This window comes from Heloderma suspectum, chromosome 6 (assembly GCF_057233095.1).
Source record: "Heloderma suspectum isolate Gila_16-S chromosome 6, 16-S_ref, whole genome shotgun sequence".
In the NCBI taxonomy this organism is placed as follows: Eukaryota; Metazoa; Chordata; class Lepidosauria; order Squamata; family Helodermatidae; genus Heloderma; species Heloderma suspectum.
This window is the reverse complement of record NC_139463.1, coordinates 82,449,762-82,468,219: the sequence shown is the minus strand read 5'-3', so window position 1 is coordinate 82,468,219 and position 18,458 is coordinate 82,449,762.

The following is an 18,458-nucleotide window of genomic DNA, read 5'->3' as shown; positions in this document are numbered from 1 at the left end:
CCATCTGCTAAGCCACTGGATCGTAGCGTGTTGGGTAGCGGAAACTAAGATCTGAAGTCTGGCATATAACCATACGTGCAGCCCAAAGCACCATACCATGCCTGCATAAGAGCACCCGTACCGGCGTACGTCGAGTAGGGAAGGGGGAGAATTTCTCCCCGAAACTTCAGGGGGCCGAGTCCCCGTAAATCGTCACGTAGCCTATCACGGGTGACTTTAAAAAAAAAAAAGTGCGTACAGCTAATGGCGGCCCCCATAGGGAGCCGCCATTCACGTTCCTTATTTGGTCGCTGTAGTCTACATAAAGAGTACGTAGACTACGGCGAAAATAAGGGCAACGCTATTTGCGTTGACCTTATTTTCGCCGTAGTCTACGTAAAGATTTACGTAGACTACAGCGACCAAATAAGGAACGCGAATGGCGGCTCCCTATGGGGGCCGCCATTTGCATATGCGCTTTTTTTTTTTTTTTTTAAGTCACCCGTGATAGGCTATGTGATGATTAACGTAGCCTATCACGGCTGACTTTGCAGATCTAGCCGTGATAGGCTACGTTAATCGTCACGTAGCCTATCACGGGGGCGTTTTTGTTTTTTTTTACTTTTTATTTCACGCCTCCTCCCCGGCCTGAATTTCGGCCGGGCGAGGCAGGAAGCCTCCCCCCCGGCCTGAATTTCGGCCGGGCGAGGCGGGAAGCCTCCCCCCCCAGCCTGAACTTTGGGGGGAGCAGCGAAGCGCCTCCCCCCCACCGCAAAGCAAGCTGCGAGACCAGGTAAGTGGCTTTCGTGCACTCCTAACGTCGAGTCCGGCAGTCTGAGGAAGAAAAAAACATTAGGGCAAGCAAAGGGACATTGCAACAGAAAGAAGGCGGTCAAATTGTGAGGGCCCTGCTGGAATGCTTCGAACTGCCATCATTCCACCGCCATAACTTGCCTGTGAGAGACACCTAAAGTGGCTGCCTTGGGGACCGCTCAATACCAAAAGAGGTTTCCTATCGAAAATTACCTGGCCTAGCGAGCTAGAGCTGATGTGGTAGTGGCCCAACTGAAATTTTGTTAATAGTGAACTGTCATACTGACAAGACAAGGGTCCCTTCCAGACGCAGTATCCCAGTAAAACCTGTGATGACCCTACCGGGCCTTAACCTCTGAATGGGTAGGTGGAGTACAGTGGGAAAGACCTGTACATCGTAGTATCTGAAGGCCCTTCTGGACAAGCCAGATAAGGTACCCAAAACAACCCTGAAAATCCCAAGGGCCCCGAAGAGAGCCGTTAAGGCTGCAGCGTGTGACAGTGAAACGCCATACAAGGAGGGGCAAATGGAGGGCCATATCTCAGAACCCAAGAAGGGAATCTGGAGATAGGATGCCCATAATCTGCTAAAAGGTGGAGGCGGCTGTGCCACCACCTCACAGTGGACGCCTGGCACTGGAAGTTAATTTGGCATCAGTAACTCTCCTTGTTGTGGCCCAGACTAAAAACGGCCAGCTCGACCCTCCTGGCTCTAGCAGATATCCCCCTTATTCCTCAAAGAGATGCAGAATTGCAGCAAGGCTGTATAGGGAAGGGCCATGAGTCCTGACGGATGTTCACTCCTAAGGTGCAGGACCGCATACCCGCCATGGTGGCACCAGTACGTAGAGCTATGTAATTTAGGATAACATGTTCATCTTTGGTACACCGGTCCCATGTAGTCTTGCAAGCATGGTACCTAGTAACAGACAGATCCACGAGGGTAAGGCCCAGCGCCTGTCGATCTGATTCCATGACAAAGCATTGGCAACTGGGTGTGCCAAAACCCAGCACATGGTGGGCCTGTAACCAGATGTAGACACCCAGACACTGGGGTATGCATGCTCTGCCCAACGACCTGATCCCTGGTTTCTGTGGGATAGGGACTCAGTAACTCACACAGTGGCCATGTTGACATACAGAGAGGGTTAACTATGAGGCCAGCCCCAATGTGTATGGCAAGGTGAATGGGGAAGAACTCTAGAATGCTGGTCCTGACAAATTCTGGTGGTGGCCCAACTCTCAGGCTGCTGCCCGGGGCACCACCCAAACCAGCTGTGCGATTCTAAAACTCAGGGTACCAGTGGCACCCGGTAAGATCTGCGGGTTGGCATTGAGGAGCAGCTCGTGCCACCGGGAGGAGATGCCATTAAAATCCCGCAATGTTGAGGCCGCAACCACATATCTAGACGCACAGCGTGAGCGACCTTGGTCCGATGGTGCGGCCGCTACAGTCCCTGCATTGTTGAACAGAGCCGGCCCAGGAAGGCATGGCCAGGGTCCACTACCCTACCAGGGAGATTGAGAAAATTGCCCTACAACTTCATACAAGGGCCCCCGAGGGAGACCCCAGGGAGATGTAAAAACCACCTGGAGTCAGCCTGAAAGCCAGAGATTTGTCCGGGGGCGGGGGAGAGAACATTGCCCAAGGGTATCAAACTTGATTCCCCAGAATGTAATGCAGCATACAGGCCCACTGTCCTGTGGGCAAAAGTGACATCGAGGTCAAGAGGGAAGGGGACAAATGCTTTGATTAATTAAGAACACTGCCCCTGCTGCTGGACTCCATGCAGCAACATGCCCAGCAGGGACCAGGGGTCGGTCTACCAGACTGAAACAACCGTATCTTCAGAAGAAGTGTTTCATACAGGGCCCAGATACCCAGGGGGTCTCGTCATGAACGGGCTGGCCTACGGGAAAGAGAGGCTATGGCTAGCCTGGACTCCCAAAGGGATGTCATGGGGGATAGCATTTAAAAACAAACAAACAAACTGAAGAAGTGGCACCCTTCTGACCAGGCTGGGCCCATTGGGAGGGGCAGTAACCTGCTACAGGCTTCCCGCAGACTTGGCCACCCCTGGGGGGGACCCTGCCACCCCCGGGCTATTGGACAGGAGGTGGATGGGTGCTACCTGCTACCAAGGGAGCACACGTGACAGAAAATGGCAATGGTTTGGGAGCATATGACCATGGGGCTGTATTCACAGCTCAGCATGCAGTGCCAAAACACTGGGCCCGCAATAGGTGGAGGCCACTGTCAGACCTATTGCCGCAATCCAGCAGGGAAGGAGAGATAACTAATAGCCCAAAGGCCCTGGTCTCTCAGGTCCCAGCGCATAGAAGGTTAGGGGCAGCCCTTCCACAGATGGCCTTGACATAAGGCAGCTGTGCCACTCCCAATTTGAAGGCCAATTGCAGAAGAAGCAGCCTGGATGGGAATTGCTCCTCTCACGGGATTAGCGAAGGGACCTACCATTGCCACGTATGTGGGCGTCTGGGGGTAGGGACAAGAGATCCTAAGTTAACCCTGCAGGACTCAGCCGGACGCTAGTGAAAGGGAGTGAAGTGCTACTGGAAATATGTCTGATGGAGCCGCATGTGGCCCGGGAGTCGTATATAGGGTGTGTGGTTGTCTCACCCATACCCAGGGCAGCCGTGCCAGGGTCCCTTATAGGTAGGGGGGATGATACTGCTTACGGTGCTGCTAACAGGATGTCCCAGGATGGTGAACTGTCTCCAATGGTGGTGTGCCACCTGGGAGACCCTGCAAAGATGGGGCGTAGCCTCAATGGTATACAGATGTGATGGATCGGGAGCCGCAGCGCCTTGATCCCCAACGGACCAGGAGAATGATGCTACTTGCGTTGCTGCTGGCAGAGCTGCCTCAGGTGGGTGGGCTGCCTCCAGCGGTGGCGTGCTGCCAAGGTGAGCCTGCAAAGAAGAGGTGGATGCCACAGTGGCGCCCAGATGTGCTGCAGACAAGGTGGCTGGGCGATGCTTCTATGGCATCCAGATGCACTGAACCCACTGTGGCCATGTTCTGATCCCCAACAGGCAAAGTGGGTGGCGTCGCTTGGGTGACAGGGGATGGGGAAGTCACAGGAGGAAAGAGCCCCTCTGGGGGCAGTGGGCTCTCGAGCATAGCCGGTGAAGAGGAGGTGGAAGCTGCAACGGCATCCAGACATGCTGAAATAGAAAATAGCTGTGTTGGGTCTGCTGTTGCATCCTATCGAATTGGACCGCCGAGGTTTTCTTAGGCCTGGCCAGGGGAGGGATTCCTGAGGAACGCTCAGCAGCCTCCAGGCACGCAAGGATTAAGGCCAGAACTGGGCCCACCTCTGCCTCAGACCTGGAGTTGGGCCCAGGCTGAGGTCTCCTGGCGGGGTGGGCGGGGGGGCCTACCCTTCCCCCTCCTTCCACCATGGCCCTTCTTCTGGGGCATGATGTAAGAAGGTGGAGTTCCGGGTCAGTGCTTGGTATCAGGCTGCTAGAGGCCTAGTGGCAGGGAAGGTAACAAGGACCTAGGTCACAGTGCAATACTCCAACCGCTACGCAGCAATTCCTGAAAGCACAAACGCAGGCAGGGGCGTAAACCCACAGGAGAGGATATCCTAGAGAGGGCTACCAGCAGGACCCCAGATCAACCGAGGCAGCACCTATAGCCCCTTACTGTAGGGCAGAGGCAGGCCGGGGTATGAGTGGGCTGAATGCCTGGCAAGCGCAGGCAGGACACTGCCCGCCACTCCAGGTAGGGCAACGCCAAGGATGATCGGCCAATAGGACTGCCAGATATGAATGGGGGAGGGTAGAGAAGATAAGCGCTGAGCGCGTTGCTCTCTGGAAAAGGTATTGCATTATCTATATTTCTTATTTCTTATTATTTATTGCATTTATATTATCCTCCTGTACAATTTCACAACAACGACCCTGTGAGGTAGGTCGGGCTAAGAGTCCGTGACCGGCCAAAGTCACTCAGTGAGCTTCCATGGCTGAGTGGGGACTAGAACTGGGGTCACCCGGCCCCCAGACCAATGCACTCACAACTACATGACTTGGGTCTCCAATGCTGATGCCTCTACAGCAGCGAGAACATCTGCAGAAAGGAACAGGGGCCATGCACAGAGACAACCAGTGGGCAGGGAGGCGAGGGTCTCATGAGCTGCCGAAGAAGGGCCGGTGTACCCGGCAGCACAGCAAGAGGGCTGCGCCTCCCAGCGAACAGGAAGCGAGTGCACCACAGCAACGAGCGGAGTCGCAACCAGACCGAGACTGCGCCTCCCAGTGAGCCGGAGGGTGTGCGCGCCACAGCCGCTAGCGCCGGCGCCCCACGAGGCACAGCAAACTTTGTTGTTGTTGTTGTTGTTTGTTTGTTTTGTTTTTTGTTTTTGTTTTTGTTTGGGGGGGGCGTTGAGAGGCCGGCGAGCAAGAGGCGAGGGGCATGCAGGCCGCCGAGGGAGGGCCGGCGCATCCGACAGCGCAACAAGAGGGTCGTGCCTCCGGCGAGCCAGAGGCGAGTGGCGGGCGCCCGCAGGAGCAGGCGCCGACGCCCCCGGAGCCGCGGCCAAACCTAGCGCGGGGCTGCGCCCTCCGGCAAGCCAGAGGTGAGGGGCGCGCGCGCCGCAGCCGCGAGGGTGGGCGCCCCCCGAGGCGCGGCAAGCGCCGGGGAGAGGGTCGCCCTCCCAACAATGAGGAGGCGAGGGCCGGCCCACCCGGCAGCGTAGGGAGAGGACCGTGCCTCCCGGAGAGCCGGAGGCAAGGTGCGCCCCACGCGGCATGCGTGCCGCTCAAGCCAACGGCCGCTGGCAGGGGAATTGCATCCTGATGACCCGAGAGGCAAAGGCTTAGCTTCCGAGATCAGACGAGATCGGGCGCGTTCAGGGGGCACGTGCGCCGCCTAAGCGAGCGCCTGTGCCATCTTGGCGGGAGCGACAAGACGGCTCTAATGACAGTCAGGAGTCGGTCGTCGTTTCCCGGTCAGTCTCTCAAGCCGCGAGAGCGAGAGAGCTGGTTTGGAGGGGGCGCAGAGCTTAAGAGGGCTCTGCCAACTCCTCCCCTGCTTGGTGGTTCCATGGGGGGCACCCAATAGGCAGCAGCCACCTCTTCTCACCCCACCCGCCCACAATATCCCCCCCCCCTTTTGCCAGGCAAGCTGGCGCCGGGGTTAGGGCACTTCTGTTTTTTAGGAAGAGTGAGGCCTACCAGAATCTTTCCTATGTCCTTGACTATTTCTAGCATATAAGCGACTGAGCCAGAAGTAAAACCTGTCTGGGGTTCTTCCAGATTCTGGTGTGCTAGAACTACTAGAGAACATGGCATGTCTAAACACTACAATCCTACGTGCCGGGAGGATTTTTGTTTGTTTTGTGTAGTGTGTGTGTGTGTGTGTGTGTGTGAATGTATGGGTTTCTGGCCACCTTTCAACTTTGCCTTCCTCCACTTTGCAGTGGTGCAATCCAGAAAACAGTTTACTGCCCAATTCTGCAGATGGCATAAACTGGCCCTATCTTTTCTGGAGCTAGAAGCTGGCTTGGTACGTGAGGTCCTGTTGGAAATGCTGCCATTTTAACAAGCAGGACTGTCAACAGATTAGGGAACAAATGATCTGGCCTTCATCCTTTCCTTTTGTTGAGCCAGTAACCACACCAGACTAGCTCAAGACATGTTGCTGTTTGAGGTGGAGAAGCAAATGTCCTGGCCAAATCAAAGTGCACAGTACCCCGTGCTGGTGAAGTTACTTTGGCACCCCAGGCAGAAAACCCCACAAGTGCCTCTCACCCTCCCTGGAAGTAAAGTATAATACTAATAAATTAAATAACTGCAATTTTCTGCCCTTTAGTGACATCCTACATTAGCTGCCAGAGACAGCCACTTCTGTGCCTAAGTCTTGCCAGGAAAGCACAGGGCAAAGCCATTCTCCCCCTGCCCCCCACTGCAACCAGCAGCATTTTGTGTCCTTAACATGTACATGCCTCAGAACAGTGGTCAACATTTGTGTTAAGCTCTGTCTACCCACCAATGGGGTCTGCACATTTGAAACAGAGGATTTCCCACACACTGAGACCTATGCATTTTTTTTAAAAAAAATCATGATTTGGCAGCCCCTCAAGCAAACTATTTCAAGGAAACATCCTTAGAATATGAGCCCTCAGGAGGAATTCATATCTTGGGCACAGCTTCCAAGCTCATGCATCCTGAAGGCCTTTCCCCCAAACCCTTTGGTGTCATTAATATTACCCACAATAAGAAGCAGCCCATGAAGGACTGACTTATCTGTCACTGTGGAGCCTAGGAATAGAGGAGGCAGTTGGGGTGGTAAACTCAATTTGTTCCATGCCAGGAGGGTGGTGTCAGAACCAGCCTCAGTATCACAGTGTAGTCTCCTCAGGGCCAAAACAGACATTATTATCTCTGTGTCCAGCAACTATGTCTTTTTTTCTCCATTATTGTTCTAGAGTAGGCTCAGGGCCTCTGATCCAGATCAGGACTGGGGGTGGGGGTGGCTTTTAATATCTGGACTAGACTTGTTGCCTACTCTAAATTAAAAATGAAAAGAAGACATAGCTGCTAGACTTGAATCTCAAGTAATGTCTGGTTTGACCTGAAGGTCCAAGCCAGATGTGACGGAATTAGAACTGAGTGCTCGGATGTGACATATTTGCCCAGATGACTGCTTTCTGCCCCCCCCAACAACATCAGCAATTCCCAGAGGTCCCTGAACAGCCTGTGTATGCCCTGAATACTTAAATTACCCATACTGCCTGATATGCCTGTTTCAAACGTTATGGTATCCACCCACCCATGCACTTCCTCCAATTCTAATTTCTTTTCATTGTATCCACCCTCCCCTCCCTTCTCTTGCTCCCCCACTGGAAGTGCTGCTCCATCATCCAGATATCAGTCACTGTTAGGGATGTAAGGATTTCGTTAAATCTGTTCCATCTGTGTTTCGTGGATTCTCAAGTATCTTTCGTTCCATCATCTGCTCATTGACGGAATCAGATTTTATTTTATTTTTTACCAGAATTTCATTCTACTTGTGCTAATGCACATTAGTGCTAATCCACACTTGCACATTGGCACTACTTCACATTAACTAATCCACATAACTGTGAGTATGCATTAGCGCTAATGCGCACTTACACTAATGCAAATTAGCACAAATTCCCACCCACCCCAAGTGAAAAACGGTCTACAAGTCTGCAGAATCTGTGTGACTCAGAAAAAGCTGGTCCACTGCGGAATCCACAGGATGGATTCAAAATCCAAACTCATTTCAATCTGTAGAGGATTTCTCTGACATGCCTACTTATAGTCCATGAACTTTTCCTTTGTTGGTCCCTCAAGCTCATGGCCTCAGTGAAACCTAATACATATTATCCTATGCCTTATTACGTCTAAGCCAAAGTACACATAATTGAAATAATCATGAATTCTTCCCTGGCCTATCCATACCTCCATTTCTACCCCTCCTCTGTTGTTTCTCTGTGTCTGTTTTAAATTGCAAGCCCTTTGGTGAAGGGTCCTGTCATATCTGTTCTTTGTAACATGCCATGCACATAGAACTATATAAACAAACAAACAAATGAATAAAATGTTCCCATTCATCATAGAATCACAGAATGATAGTGACTTTGGAGGTCATCTAGTCCAACCTTCTGCTCAATGTAGGCATCTCAACTGTGGGGATGGAATGGGGGAGTCTTTAATTGATAGTAAAAGGAGTGTGGTTGAGACACATTGAACCCTCAACCTCTTCCCACTCCTTAACCTCTCACATTACACTGCTCCAGGCACTATTCTCCTTTCCTAGCTCCAGTACAATAAATGAGCCAAAACCAAAAAGTGGCTAATGGACTGAGAGAAAATGATGCACAGATAAGGGAAGGTTCAGTACCACTCTCCTGTGTACTTATTTTATTGTTACAGTAAGATTCCCACCCTACTTTACATGGATACCTTTACGCAGGTATCGTAATTAGTACCCTGACTCATATTTTTATTTGCTACTGATCAGTCTTGTGTTTTGTTGAGCTGCTGCTGATTTTATTGCCTTGCTCTTTAATAATTGCTCCTGTTTTTGCTATTTTATACTGGATCATAATGATGTTAGCAGCCTGGTGGATTTTTGAACAGAACGCTTAGGCAATGATGACACACACACCAATCTGGTTTAATAAACAAGGAGGAGAATGGAGCAGACAAGTGGAAACACATACACACAGAATGTGCCTAATTTTGGCCCTCAGCCATTATTCTACACTAGCTCAATTGCCTTCTTTTTCTGTTCCCTGAAATGCTAAATTTAATGGCCCTCAAGAGACAACAAACAGCTGCTGAGATATTTCAGTAACCTTCAAAAATGCACCAGATCAGACTGAAAGAAAATGTGGAGAATGATGCTGGGTTTATTTTATATTAATTCAGTAGGTCTATTTTTAATCTATTGATCTTTATTTTTTAGGTGAAATCTTTTTAAGTTATCTTTTAAACCCATAGAAACTCATTTCTTGTAGATTTCCCTAATGAGTTGCATCTTCAGCCCATGCAAAGCAGAGCTTCAGCAAGAAGATCAGTAGAACAGCCAAATGAGAAAACCGCTATTGCTGTTGTACTTGGTTTTAGGTTTGTTCAGCCAGCCCCAAAGCAGTATTATTTGTTTCTCAGCTCTTTAATATCACCTCTGTAAAAGAGGCTCTTGTTGCATAGAGCATCTTGACTCCTTTTAGGGCAGCTTACAGAGAAAATAAAGATCTGGGATGTGTTGGGGCCCAATAATGGCAGAGTCAACCAACATGGTTGCATTGTTTACTTAAGAGGCCAGAGGCAGCATGAGAGAATTCTTATCTTGCACAAGCCACCTTTTTCAGGTCAATGGGACTCACTGAGATACCATACCCAATGCAAAATCCTAGAGCCATCACTGCTTCCCTTGTTTTGTTTTGTTTTGTTTAAAATAATGTTCAAAGAGGACAAAAATAGCAGGATCTCTGTATTGTTACAGGCAGAAAGCTGAAGGATATTAAACAGGCATCTCTCTCTCTCAGATCTGATACTTAGATTGGAGAGCTAGACCAATTTAGAGACTTAACTTATCCCTTAAATTTCTTGGACTGCACTTCCCTTCTGCAGATTTAAGATCCAAGGTGAGAGTGTGTTTATTACTTATGCTGTTGCCTAATATAATTGTAAATATTCAGATACATTTAAAAGGATATCAGCTATGTGCCTCAGTACTTTTCTTTCTTTCTTTCTTTCTTTCTTTCTTTCTTTCTTTCATGGGAGCAATAAGAGTGAAGGACAATATTTTTCAGAAGACCTAGGTTGTTATGGGATCAGTCAATAAATGGAAATACACTTGACCATAACCTATGTTAAAATTAGTTGAATGGTGCCACAGAATATGTAATAACAATAGTGTGAATTAGAAATGTGCAGAATCTCCTTGAAAAATGTTGCTAATCTAATCAACATTCTTTTTGCTTTGCCTGGAATTCCTCGTATATGTTCTTCCTGTGATAGAATCTTCTCACCATTACACGATCACATCACAAAAAGAAGACTATGGGTGGTTTTGCATTCTAGGGACATTGTTCATTTGCATGTTATAAGGAGATACAGTGGAGGTGACGAATACATTTAAGGGATTAGACCTGATAGAGTGCCTGAGGAACTATGGACGGAGGTCCGTAACATTGTTCAGGAGGCAGCAACGAAATCCATCCCAAAGAAAAAGAAATGCAAGAAAGCCAAGTGGCTGTCTGATGAGGCTTTACAGGTAGCTGAGGAAAGAAGGGAAGTGAAAAGGAAGGGAGAAAGAGGAAGATATATCCAACTGAATGCAGATTTCCAGAGAATAGCAAGGAGATAAGAAGGTCTTCTTAAATGAACAATGCAAAGAAATCGAGGAAAACAATAGAATGGGAAAGACTAGAGAGATCTTCAAGAAAATCGGAGATCTCAATGGAATATTTTGTGCAAAGACGGGCATGATAAAGGACAAAGAAGGCAGGAACCTAACAGAAGCAGATGAGATTAAGAAGAGGTGGAAAAAATACACAGAAGAACTATACAGGAAAGATCTGAATGTCCCTGATATAGGAGTGCACGAAACTCACTTACCTGGTCTCGCAGCTTTTCGCGGTGGGGGGGAGGCGCTTCGCTGCTCTCCCCCCGAAGTTCAGGCCGAGGGGGGAGGCTTCCCGCCTCACCCGGCCGAAATTCAGGCAAGGGAGGAGGCTTCCCGCCTCGCCTGGCCGCAAAATAAAAAGTTTTTTTTAAAAAACAACGCCCCCGTGATAGGCTACGTGACGATTAACGTAGCCTATCACAGCTAGATCTGCAAAGTCAGCCGTGATAGGCTACGTAAATCGTCACGTAGCCTATCACGGGTGACTTAAAAAAAAAAAAAGCACATACGGATAATGGCGGCCCCCATAGGGAGCCACCATTCACGTTCCTTATTTGGTCGCTGTAGTCTACGTAAAGATTACGTAGACTACGGCGAAAATAAGGGCAACGCTATTTGCGTTGCCCTTATTTTCGCCGTAGTCTATGTAAAGATTTACGTAGACTACAGCGACCAAATAAGGAACGCGAATGGCGGCTCCCTATGGGGGCCGTCATTTGCGTACATGCTTTTTTTTTCAAAGTCAAAACTTTTTCAAAGTTTTTTTTCAAATAGCGTTGCCCTTATTTTCGCCGTAGTCTACGTAATCTTTACGTAGACTACAGTGACCAAATAAGGAACGTGAATGGCGGCTCCCTATGGGAGCCGCCATTATCCGTACGCGCTTTTTTTTTTTTAAGTCACCCGTGATAGGCTACGTGACAATTTACGTAGCCTATCACGGCTGACTTTGTAGATCTAGCTGTGATAGGCTACGTTAATCATCACGTAGCCTATCACGGGGGCGTTTTTTTATTATTTACTTTTATTGGAATGGCGGCGGCGGCAGCCGGTCGAAAGATCGGCTGCCGCCCCCGCCCCGGACGAAGACCCGACGAACTGCCGCCAGGACCTGCCGCCGGGAGGGACATTCGGGAAAGGTAAGTCCCGTTCCGGGGGGGGGGTGCGGGGGGGTGCGGAGAATTTCTCCCCAAAACTTTTTCGGGGGCCGAACACGTTGGCGCTCGGCCCCCCGAAGTTTCGGGGAGAAATTCTCTGCCAACCCTACCCTGATAGCCATGATAGTGTGGTCACTGAACTTGAGCCGGACATCCTTGAGAGTGAAGTCAAGTGGGCCTTAGGAAGCATTACTAACAACAAAGCTGGCGGAGATGACAGTATTCCAGCTGAGCTATTTAAAATCTGAAAAGATGATGCTGTTAAAGTGCTGCACTCAATATGCCAACAAATTTGGAACACTCAACAGTGGCCACAAGACTGGAAAAGGTCAATTTACATTCCAATCCCAAAGAAGGGCAATGCCAAAGAGTGTTCAAACTACCGTACAATTGCGCTCATTTCACATGCCAGCAAGGTTATGCTCAAAATCCTACAAGCTAGGCTTCAGCAGTATGCGAACTGAGAACTATCGGAAGTACAAGCTGGGTTTTGAAGAGGCAGAGGAAGTAGAGATCAAATCACCAACATTCGCTGCATCATGGAGAAAGCAAGAGAATTCCAGAAAAACATCTATTTCTGCTTCATTGACTATGCTAAAGTCTTTGATTGTGTGGATCACAACAAACTGTGGCAAATTCATAAAGAGATGGGAGTACCAGACCACCTTACCTGTCTCTTGAGAAACCTGTACGAGGGTCAAAAAGCAACAGTAAGAACCAGACTGGTTCAAAATTGGGAAAGGAGTACGACAAGGCTGTATATTGTCGCCCTGCTTATTTAACTTATATGCAGAGTACATCATGAGAAACGCCGGGTTGGATGAATCACAGGTTGGAATTAAGATTGCCAGGAGAATTATCAACAACCTCAGATACGCAGATGATACCACCCTTATGGCAGAAAGCGAAGAGGATCTAAAGAGCCTCTTGTTGAGGGTGAAAGTGGAGAGTGCAAAAGCTGGTTTGGACCTCAGCATTACAAAAACGAAGATCATGGCATCTGGCCCCATCACTTCCTGGCATATAGAAGGGAAAGAAATGGAAGCAGTGACAGATTTTATTTTCTTGGGCTCCAAGGTCACCGCAGATGGTGACTGTAGCCATGTAATTAAAAGACACTTGCTCCTTGGGAGGAAAGCTATGGCAAACCTAGACAGCATAGTAAGAAGCAGAGACATCACCTTGCCAACAAAGGTTCATATAATCAAAGCGACGGTTTCCCCAGTAGCAATGTATGGCTGTGAGAGCTGGACAAAGAAATCAACCCTGACTGCTCATTGGAAGGACAGATACTGAAGCTGAAGCTCAAATATTTTGGCCATCTAATGCGAAGAAAAAAGTCACTGGAAAAGACCCTGATGCTGGGAAAGATTGAAGGCAAAAGGAGAAGGGGATGACAGAGAATGAGATGGCTAGATAGCATCACTGATGCAATGAATATGAACTTGAGCACACTCCGGGAGAGAGTGGAGGACAGGAAGGCCTTGCGTGCTATGGTCCATGGGCTCACGAAGAGTCCGACACAACCTAAGGACTGAACAACAACAACAAAGAGATACTTTGTTGTTTGTTTAAAAAAAACAACACACACGAACACTCACCTCACAGATGTTACAGAGTCCCTTTAACGTGTCTGCAACACCGAAAAATATTTATTTATGTATTTATAATTTTTTTTAGTTCACCTTTAAGGGTAAAACCACTAATACTAAGCCTTAAATTCCACACAGATTACAAAAACACCCCAAATAATATGATATCTAGAAATCATGAAAATAAAAATAGCTCACACTAGTTGTAGTTTTCACTAAATAGTTTCCAAGCTAAGTGGCTTGGCGAGTGAAGTATTAACCACTTTGAGAAAAAGAAGGTACAAAATAAAATCAAGCTGCTTTTCTCCCGATGGTAAAACTCAATTCCAGATGTTCAAAATACAATTCCAGGGACGTCATCTAGAGGTACTATACGAGATCATTGACAGCCTTCGTTATTGTTGTTGTGGTGGCATTTGAAATATTCCATATAAATCAGAAATCAGATATAGTTAATATTTATATTAGTGAAAAAAATATTACATTTTGATTTAATCTAAATAATTGTATGCAGGCAAGTTTGGAATTCTTCTGAGAAATGTGGCTAGTCTTATTGTCTTTGCTTCCCTCAAAATGATTCCCTTGTATGTTTCATTGAAGCCTCCGTTTCACTCTTGGTGATTCATTTTGCCTACTGTTTGAAAAGTTGTTGTTGATTTTTATCCAGTTTTGGACACCTTTTGGACAAAAGGATATCTTATGTTGATGAGAGGCACATGACAACCACATCACAGCTTCTCTAACAATGTTTGTTAGTATTTTCTATGCAGAATCCCTCTGGGGATTTTTTTTTTTAAATTAAAATTATGCTTTCCTCTGCTCAAAGTTTCTCAGATATTTCACCTAAAGAGGAACCTCCAAACTCATCTCATCATTTCACTTTATGTGCTATTGTAAAAAATGATAAAAGCCTGTACTGCATTATCACAGATTTTAATGATATGGCCAATATTATCCAATGTTACTCTACATAGGATTTGCTGTTGCCATTCCTGCCAATGGAGATACGGAACTTTTGTTATTCCCATTTGCTTTCCAGATGGATTACACTATTGTCCTGGAAAGATTAAATTACACAGAAGTGAGAACTTTTCTTATTGTTGGATTCCCAGGTAACAAGAACCTTCAGATTATATATTTCATCACATTCCTCCTGATCTATCTACTTACTATTTTGGGTAATATCATCCTGCTAGTCACATTAAAGATGGAGTCAAGTCTCCATACACCTATGTACTTCTTCCTGAGCAACCTTGCTGTCCTGGAGATTGGTTACACCTCAGTGACTCTCCCTAAACTTTTAGCAATAACTTTAGGGGGACCTAAGACAATCTCTCTTACAGCATGTTTAGTGCAGTCATATTTCTTCTTCTTTCTGGGTTCCACAGAGTGTTTCCTACTTGCTGTTATGGCTTATGACCGTTATTTGGCCATTTGCAACCCACTGAGATACCAGACACTGATGTGCAACAGAATATGTATCCGCTTAGCCTTAGGTTCCTGGGTGACTGGTTTCCTAAATCCTTGCCCATCTACTATCTTAGTTAGCAGGCTGCATTTCTGTGGCAACATTATCAACCATTTCTTTTGTGATGTCCCACCACTGCTCAGTCTGTCATGCACTAACACCTACATCAGCAGAATCATCATCTTCATCAGCTCAGCTGTCATAGTATTAAGCACCTTTCTGTGGACTATGCTTTCTTATGCCTGCATCCTGGCAACCCTCTTAAGGATGTCCTCAAGAAAAGGACAACAGAAGGCCTTTTCCACCTGTACAGCCCATCTGACTGTAGTTTCACTCTACTATGGGACGGTGATCTTCATATATGTCAACCCTGCAGGCCAGCAGTCAATGGAAAATAACAAGGTGGTCTCTTTTATCTACAGTGTGGTGACCCCTATGCTCAACCCAGTCATCTACAGCCTGAGAAATGAAGATGTCAAAAAGTCTTTGAAAAGAATGATGCTCAGGAAATTTGGTCCTGGAAAACAAACTTCTTAAGCTCAGTCTTAGTGGAATTTCAAAATTTATACTATAGAAGTTGTTTACAAGATAGATATCCCCAAATGTACCTTAGGGCATTTTCAGTCTGTTATGCAAAGATGCAGTACAGCAAGGCTCTTTCAATGAAGATAGTGTAGAACTCAGTACTGAGAAGATCTGTGAGAGCTTTAGCTGGATGGCTTTTTAAAAATAATGCAACCCTTAGGCAAGTTATTTTAATGTTGATGTTTAATATTGTTGGTAGAATACGGGGATTTATTGAAAAGAAAAATAAAGATGGTGGGTATGAGGGAAGAGTTTTTTTTCAGTAGTGCTCCCACATTTGTAGAATACCATTTCAATGGTGGTCCACCAGGCCCCATAATTACAAGCATTTAGAAAGGTCTTAAAGATCCATTTGTTTATTGTGACCTTCTTATGAGAGAGGGATTTTTAAATTGCTGCTGGTTGCTTTGGGCTGTATTTGTACTGATTTGTACTGATTTGTAGTATTTCTAGTTTAAAATATGTTCTAATGTTTAATATGTTTGCTTCAGCATTGGTTTTTGTTAATGTTTTATTATGTAGATGTAGAATGTTGGTATGTGAATATAAACTTGAACACATATATGCTCTTAAGAATATAAAGACGTGCAATTTATAGTGTATATTGCAACTGGATGAAAATACTTTATTTGCTATACTTACATCCCATTATTTTTTTTAATTGGAGACTTACATGGTACACCTAGGCAATCACCCATCAATGTACTAAACAGCTTGAGACCTGCTGAGCTTGAGCAATGAAACAATGCGTATTAAAAGGCTGGATGTGCCCAATCTCATGATTCTCATCTGATCTCCGAAGCTAAGCAGGGTCAGCCCTGGTTAGTCCTTGGATGGGAGACTGCCTGGGAATCAGGCTTCCTGCACTGAGCATGGGATTGGACTCGATGTTCTTGTAGGCCCCTTGCAACCCTATGTTTCTATGAAAATATAATTGATGGAGAGAGAGAAATGTAATAGGAATTAGTAATCATGTTAATGGCTTACCTACAACCCCCTGAACTTTTCTTCCACCCTGAGATAGACATTATAGAAGTAGCAAAAACCTGCAATGAAAAGGGCCAGTCTGATTTTCCATAACCAAATAATGTAGGAATAAAGGTGAATTAGATTTGCCATTTCAAATTGCATAGGTAATGGGTGAGGGAGTCATTCTGAACATAGTCAAAATAATCAGTTTGATCTTTGTATCGAACATGGTATTAGGGATGGATGGACTATCCTCCATCCACACCATTGCACATCTCCCAAAACCCCAGAAGCTGGGTGCCCCTGCTTGCTGTGCAAGCCACCACACAGTCTGCTGGCACCTGGTCGCTGCCTGTTCCCTCATTGAGCCACCATTTGTTTTTCACAAAATGGCAGCTCAGGTTTCTCTGAAAATGTAATGTTGTTACATAAACAACGGCCATAAAGGGGTCATTTACACAAATTAACAATTTATGCCTGCAGTGTTGCTTAAATGGCCCCTGTACGGCTGCCATTTAAGTAGCATTACATTTACGGAAAAACCCAAGCCTTCATTTTTTTGCAAAATCTGATGGCAATTTTATTTGCATCTCATTGGGTGATTCGTGTGTGAAGGTCTAACAGAAACAAATTGCCTTTGCTCAGCCTCATCAATATGAGGAACTCCTATTGCAGGTCCTCTGCTTCCAAACAGTAAAAGAAATTACCAGCTATCAAATGAATTGGGGACAAGGTGATTTGCTATTTAAAAATAAACTGATTAATAACACTCTTGTATCCAAGCATTGCCATTACACTAACAGCTCTATTCCAAAGAGCTGGACTAGATGTTTCACAGAAGATGCACATCTGAGAACCTAGTCTCTCCTGAAAATCTAAGAAGGGTTTTGTGGTTTGGATAGGAATGTACGGATTCCCCACCATCAGTTCCGGACCGGTGGGGAATCCATGGGGGGGAGGTGATCTGTTCCTCCCCCCCAGAATCCTCGCAGAGCAGCTCTGCTCCACAAGGATTCTGCAGAGCCGAGGGCCACCCTGTTCTGCTGTCCACCTGCCCCAGATTCCCCCCTTTTTTTCCAGCTCCCCGAACTTACATAAATAATTTCATAAGTACCACTAAAAAATCCTTTTTTGCATGCTCCTGGTCTCCATAAGAGTAAAGCCCTTCATGGGGATTCCTCATGTAACTTCTGGTCACCTGATCTCACCTGACCTCACCTCACCTGACCTCCCTGGAGCTGTCCTGCCCTCACCTCACTAGAGCTGTCCTGACCTCACCTCACCTGACCTAATCGGACCTGACCTCCACAGACAATAAACAGAAAAGATGGAGTATTTCCGTGGATGACTCAGCCCCAGTGAAGAAAGCCTCTGGAAAATGCCTCGTAAAAAGGGTAAAGCTGTTCGTGGTCTTCTTCCTCCATTTCTGATTTACGGAGTTATTTTCATAACTATTTTTGTAAAATCCGCCATTTAGCAGACACACAAAAAAAGGGTCCATGTGAGCTCCAGTCCGGGTCGACCTTCGCCCCATTCCAAGGAGGATTCCGCGGATCGGATTTGTCAGAATTTGATCTCATTTAAAATTCGGGCAGAATTCTATGACATCCCTAGGTTTGGAAGGAAAAAACTGTGAATGGGTCAGGAGTACTTGACCATTTCATACAATCCCCTTCCTTAGGGATTTGTTCTTGTTCTGCTTATTGCAGGCATAAAGGGTGGAAAATAAAGAGATGAGACACAAGTGAATGGTATCTAATTGGGCTACATTCATTGATCAATCTGCAAACGGGAAAATACTTGGACAGACAACTAATCTGTGCCAGCCACTAGCTAGGCACTGTAACGGGCGAAACATTCAAAGCCTGCTGAGTGGTTCTAAGAGATTGCCACCCCCAGGACTACCCATTTTGGGGGACGTAGGCCTTCCCCTGTCACCCCTTCCCAGGCTGCAAAACACCGGGTGGGTGAGATGAGTTGGCCTTACA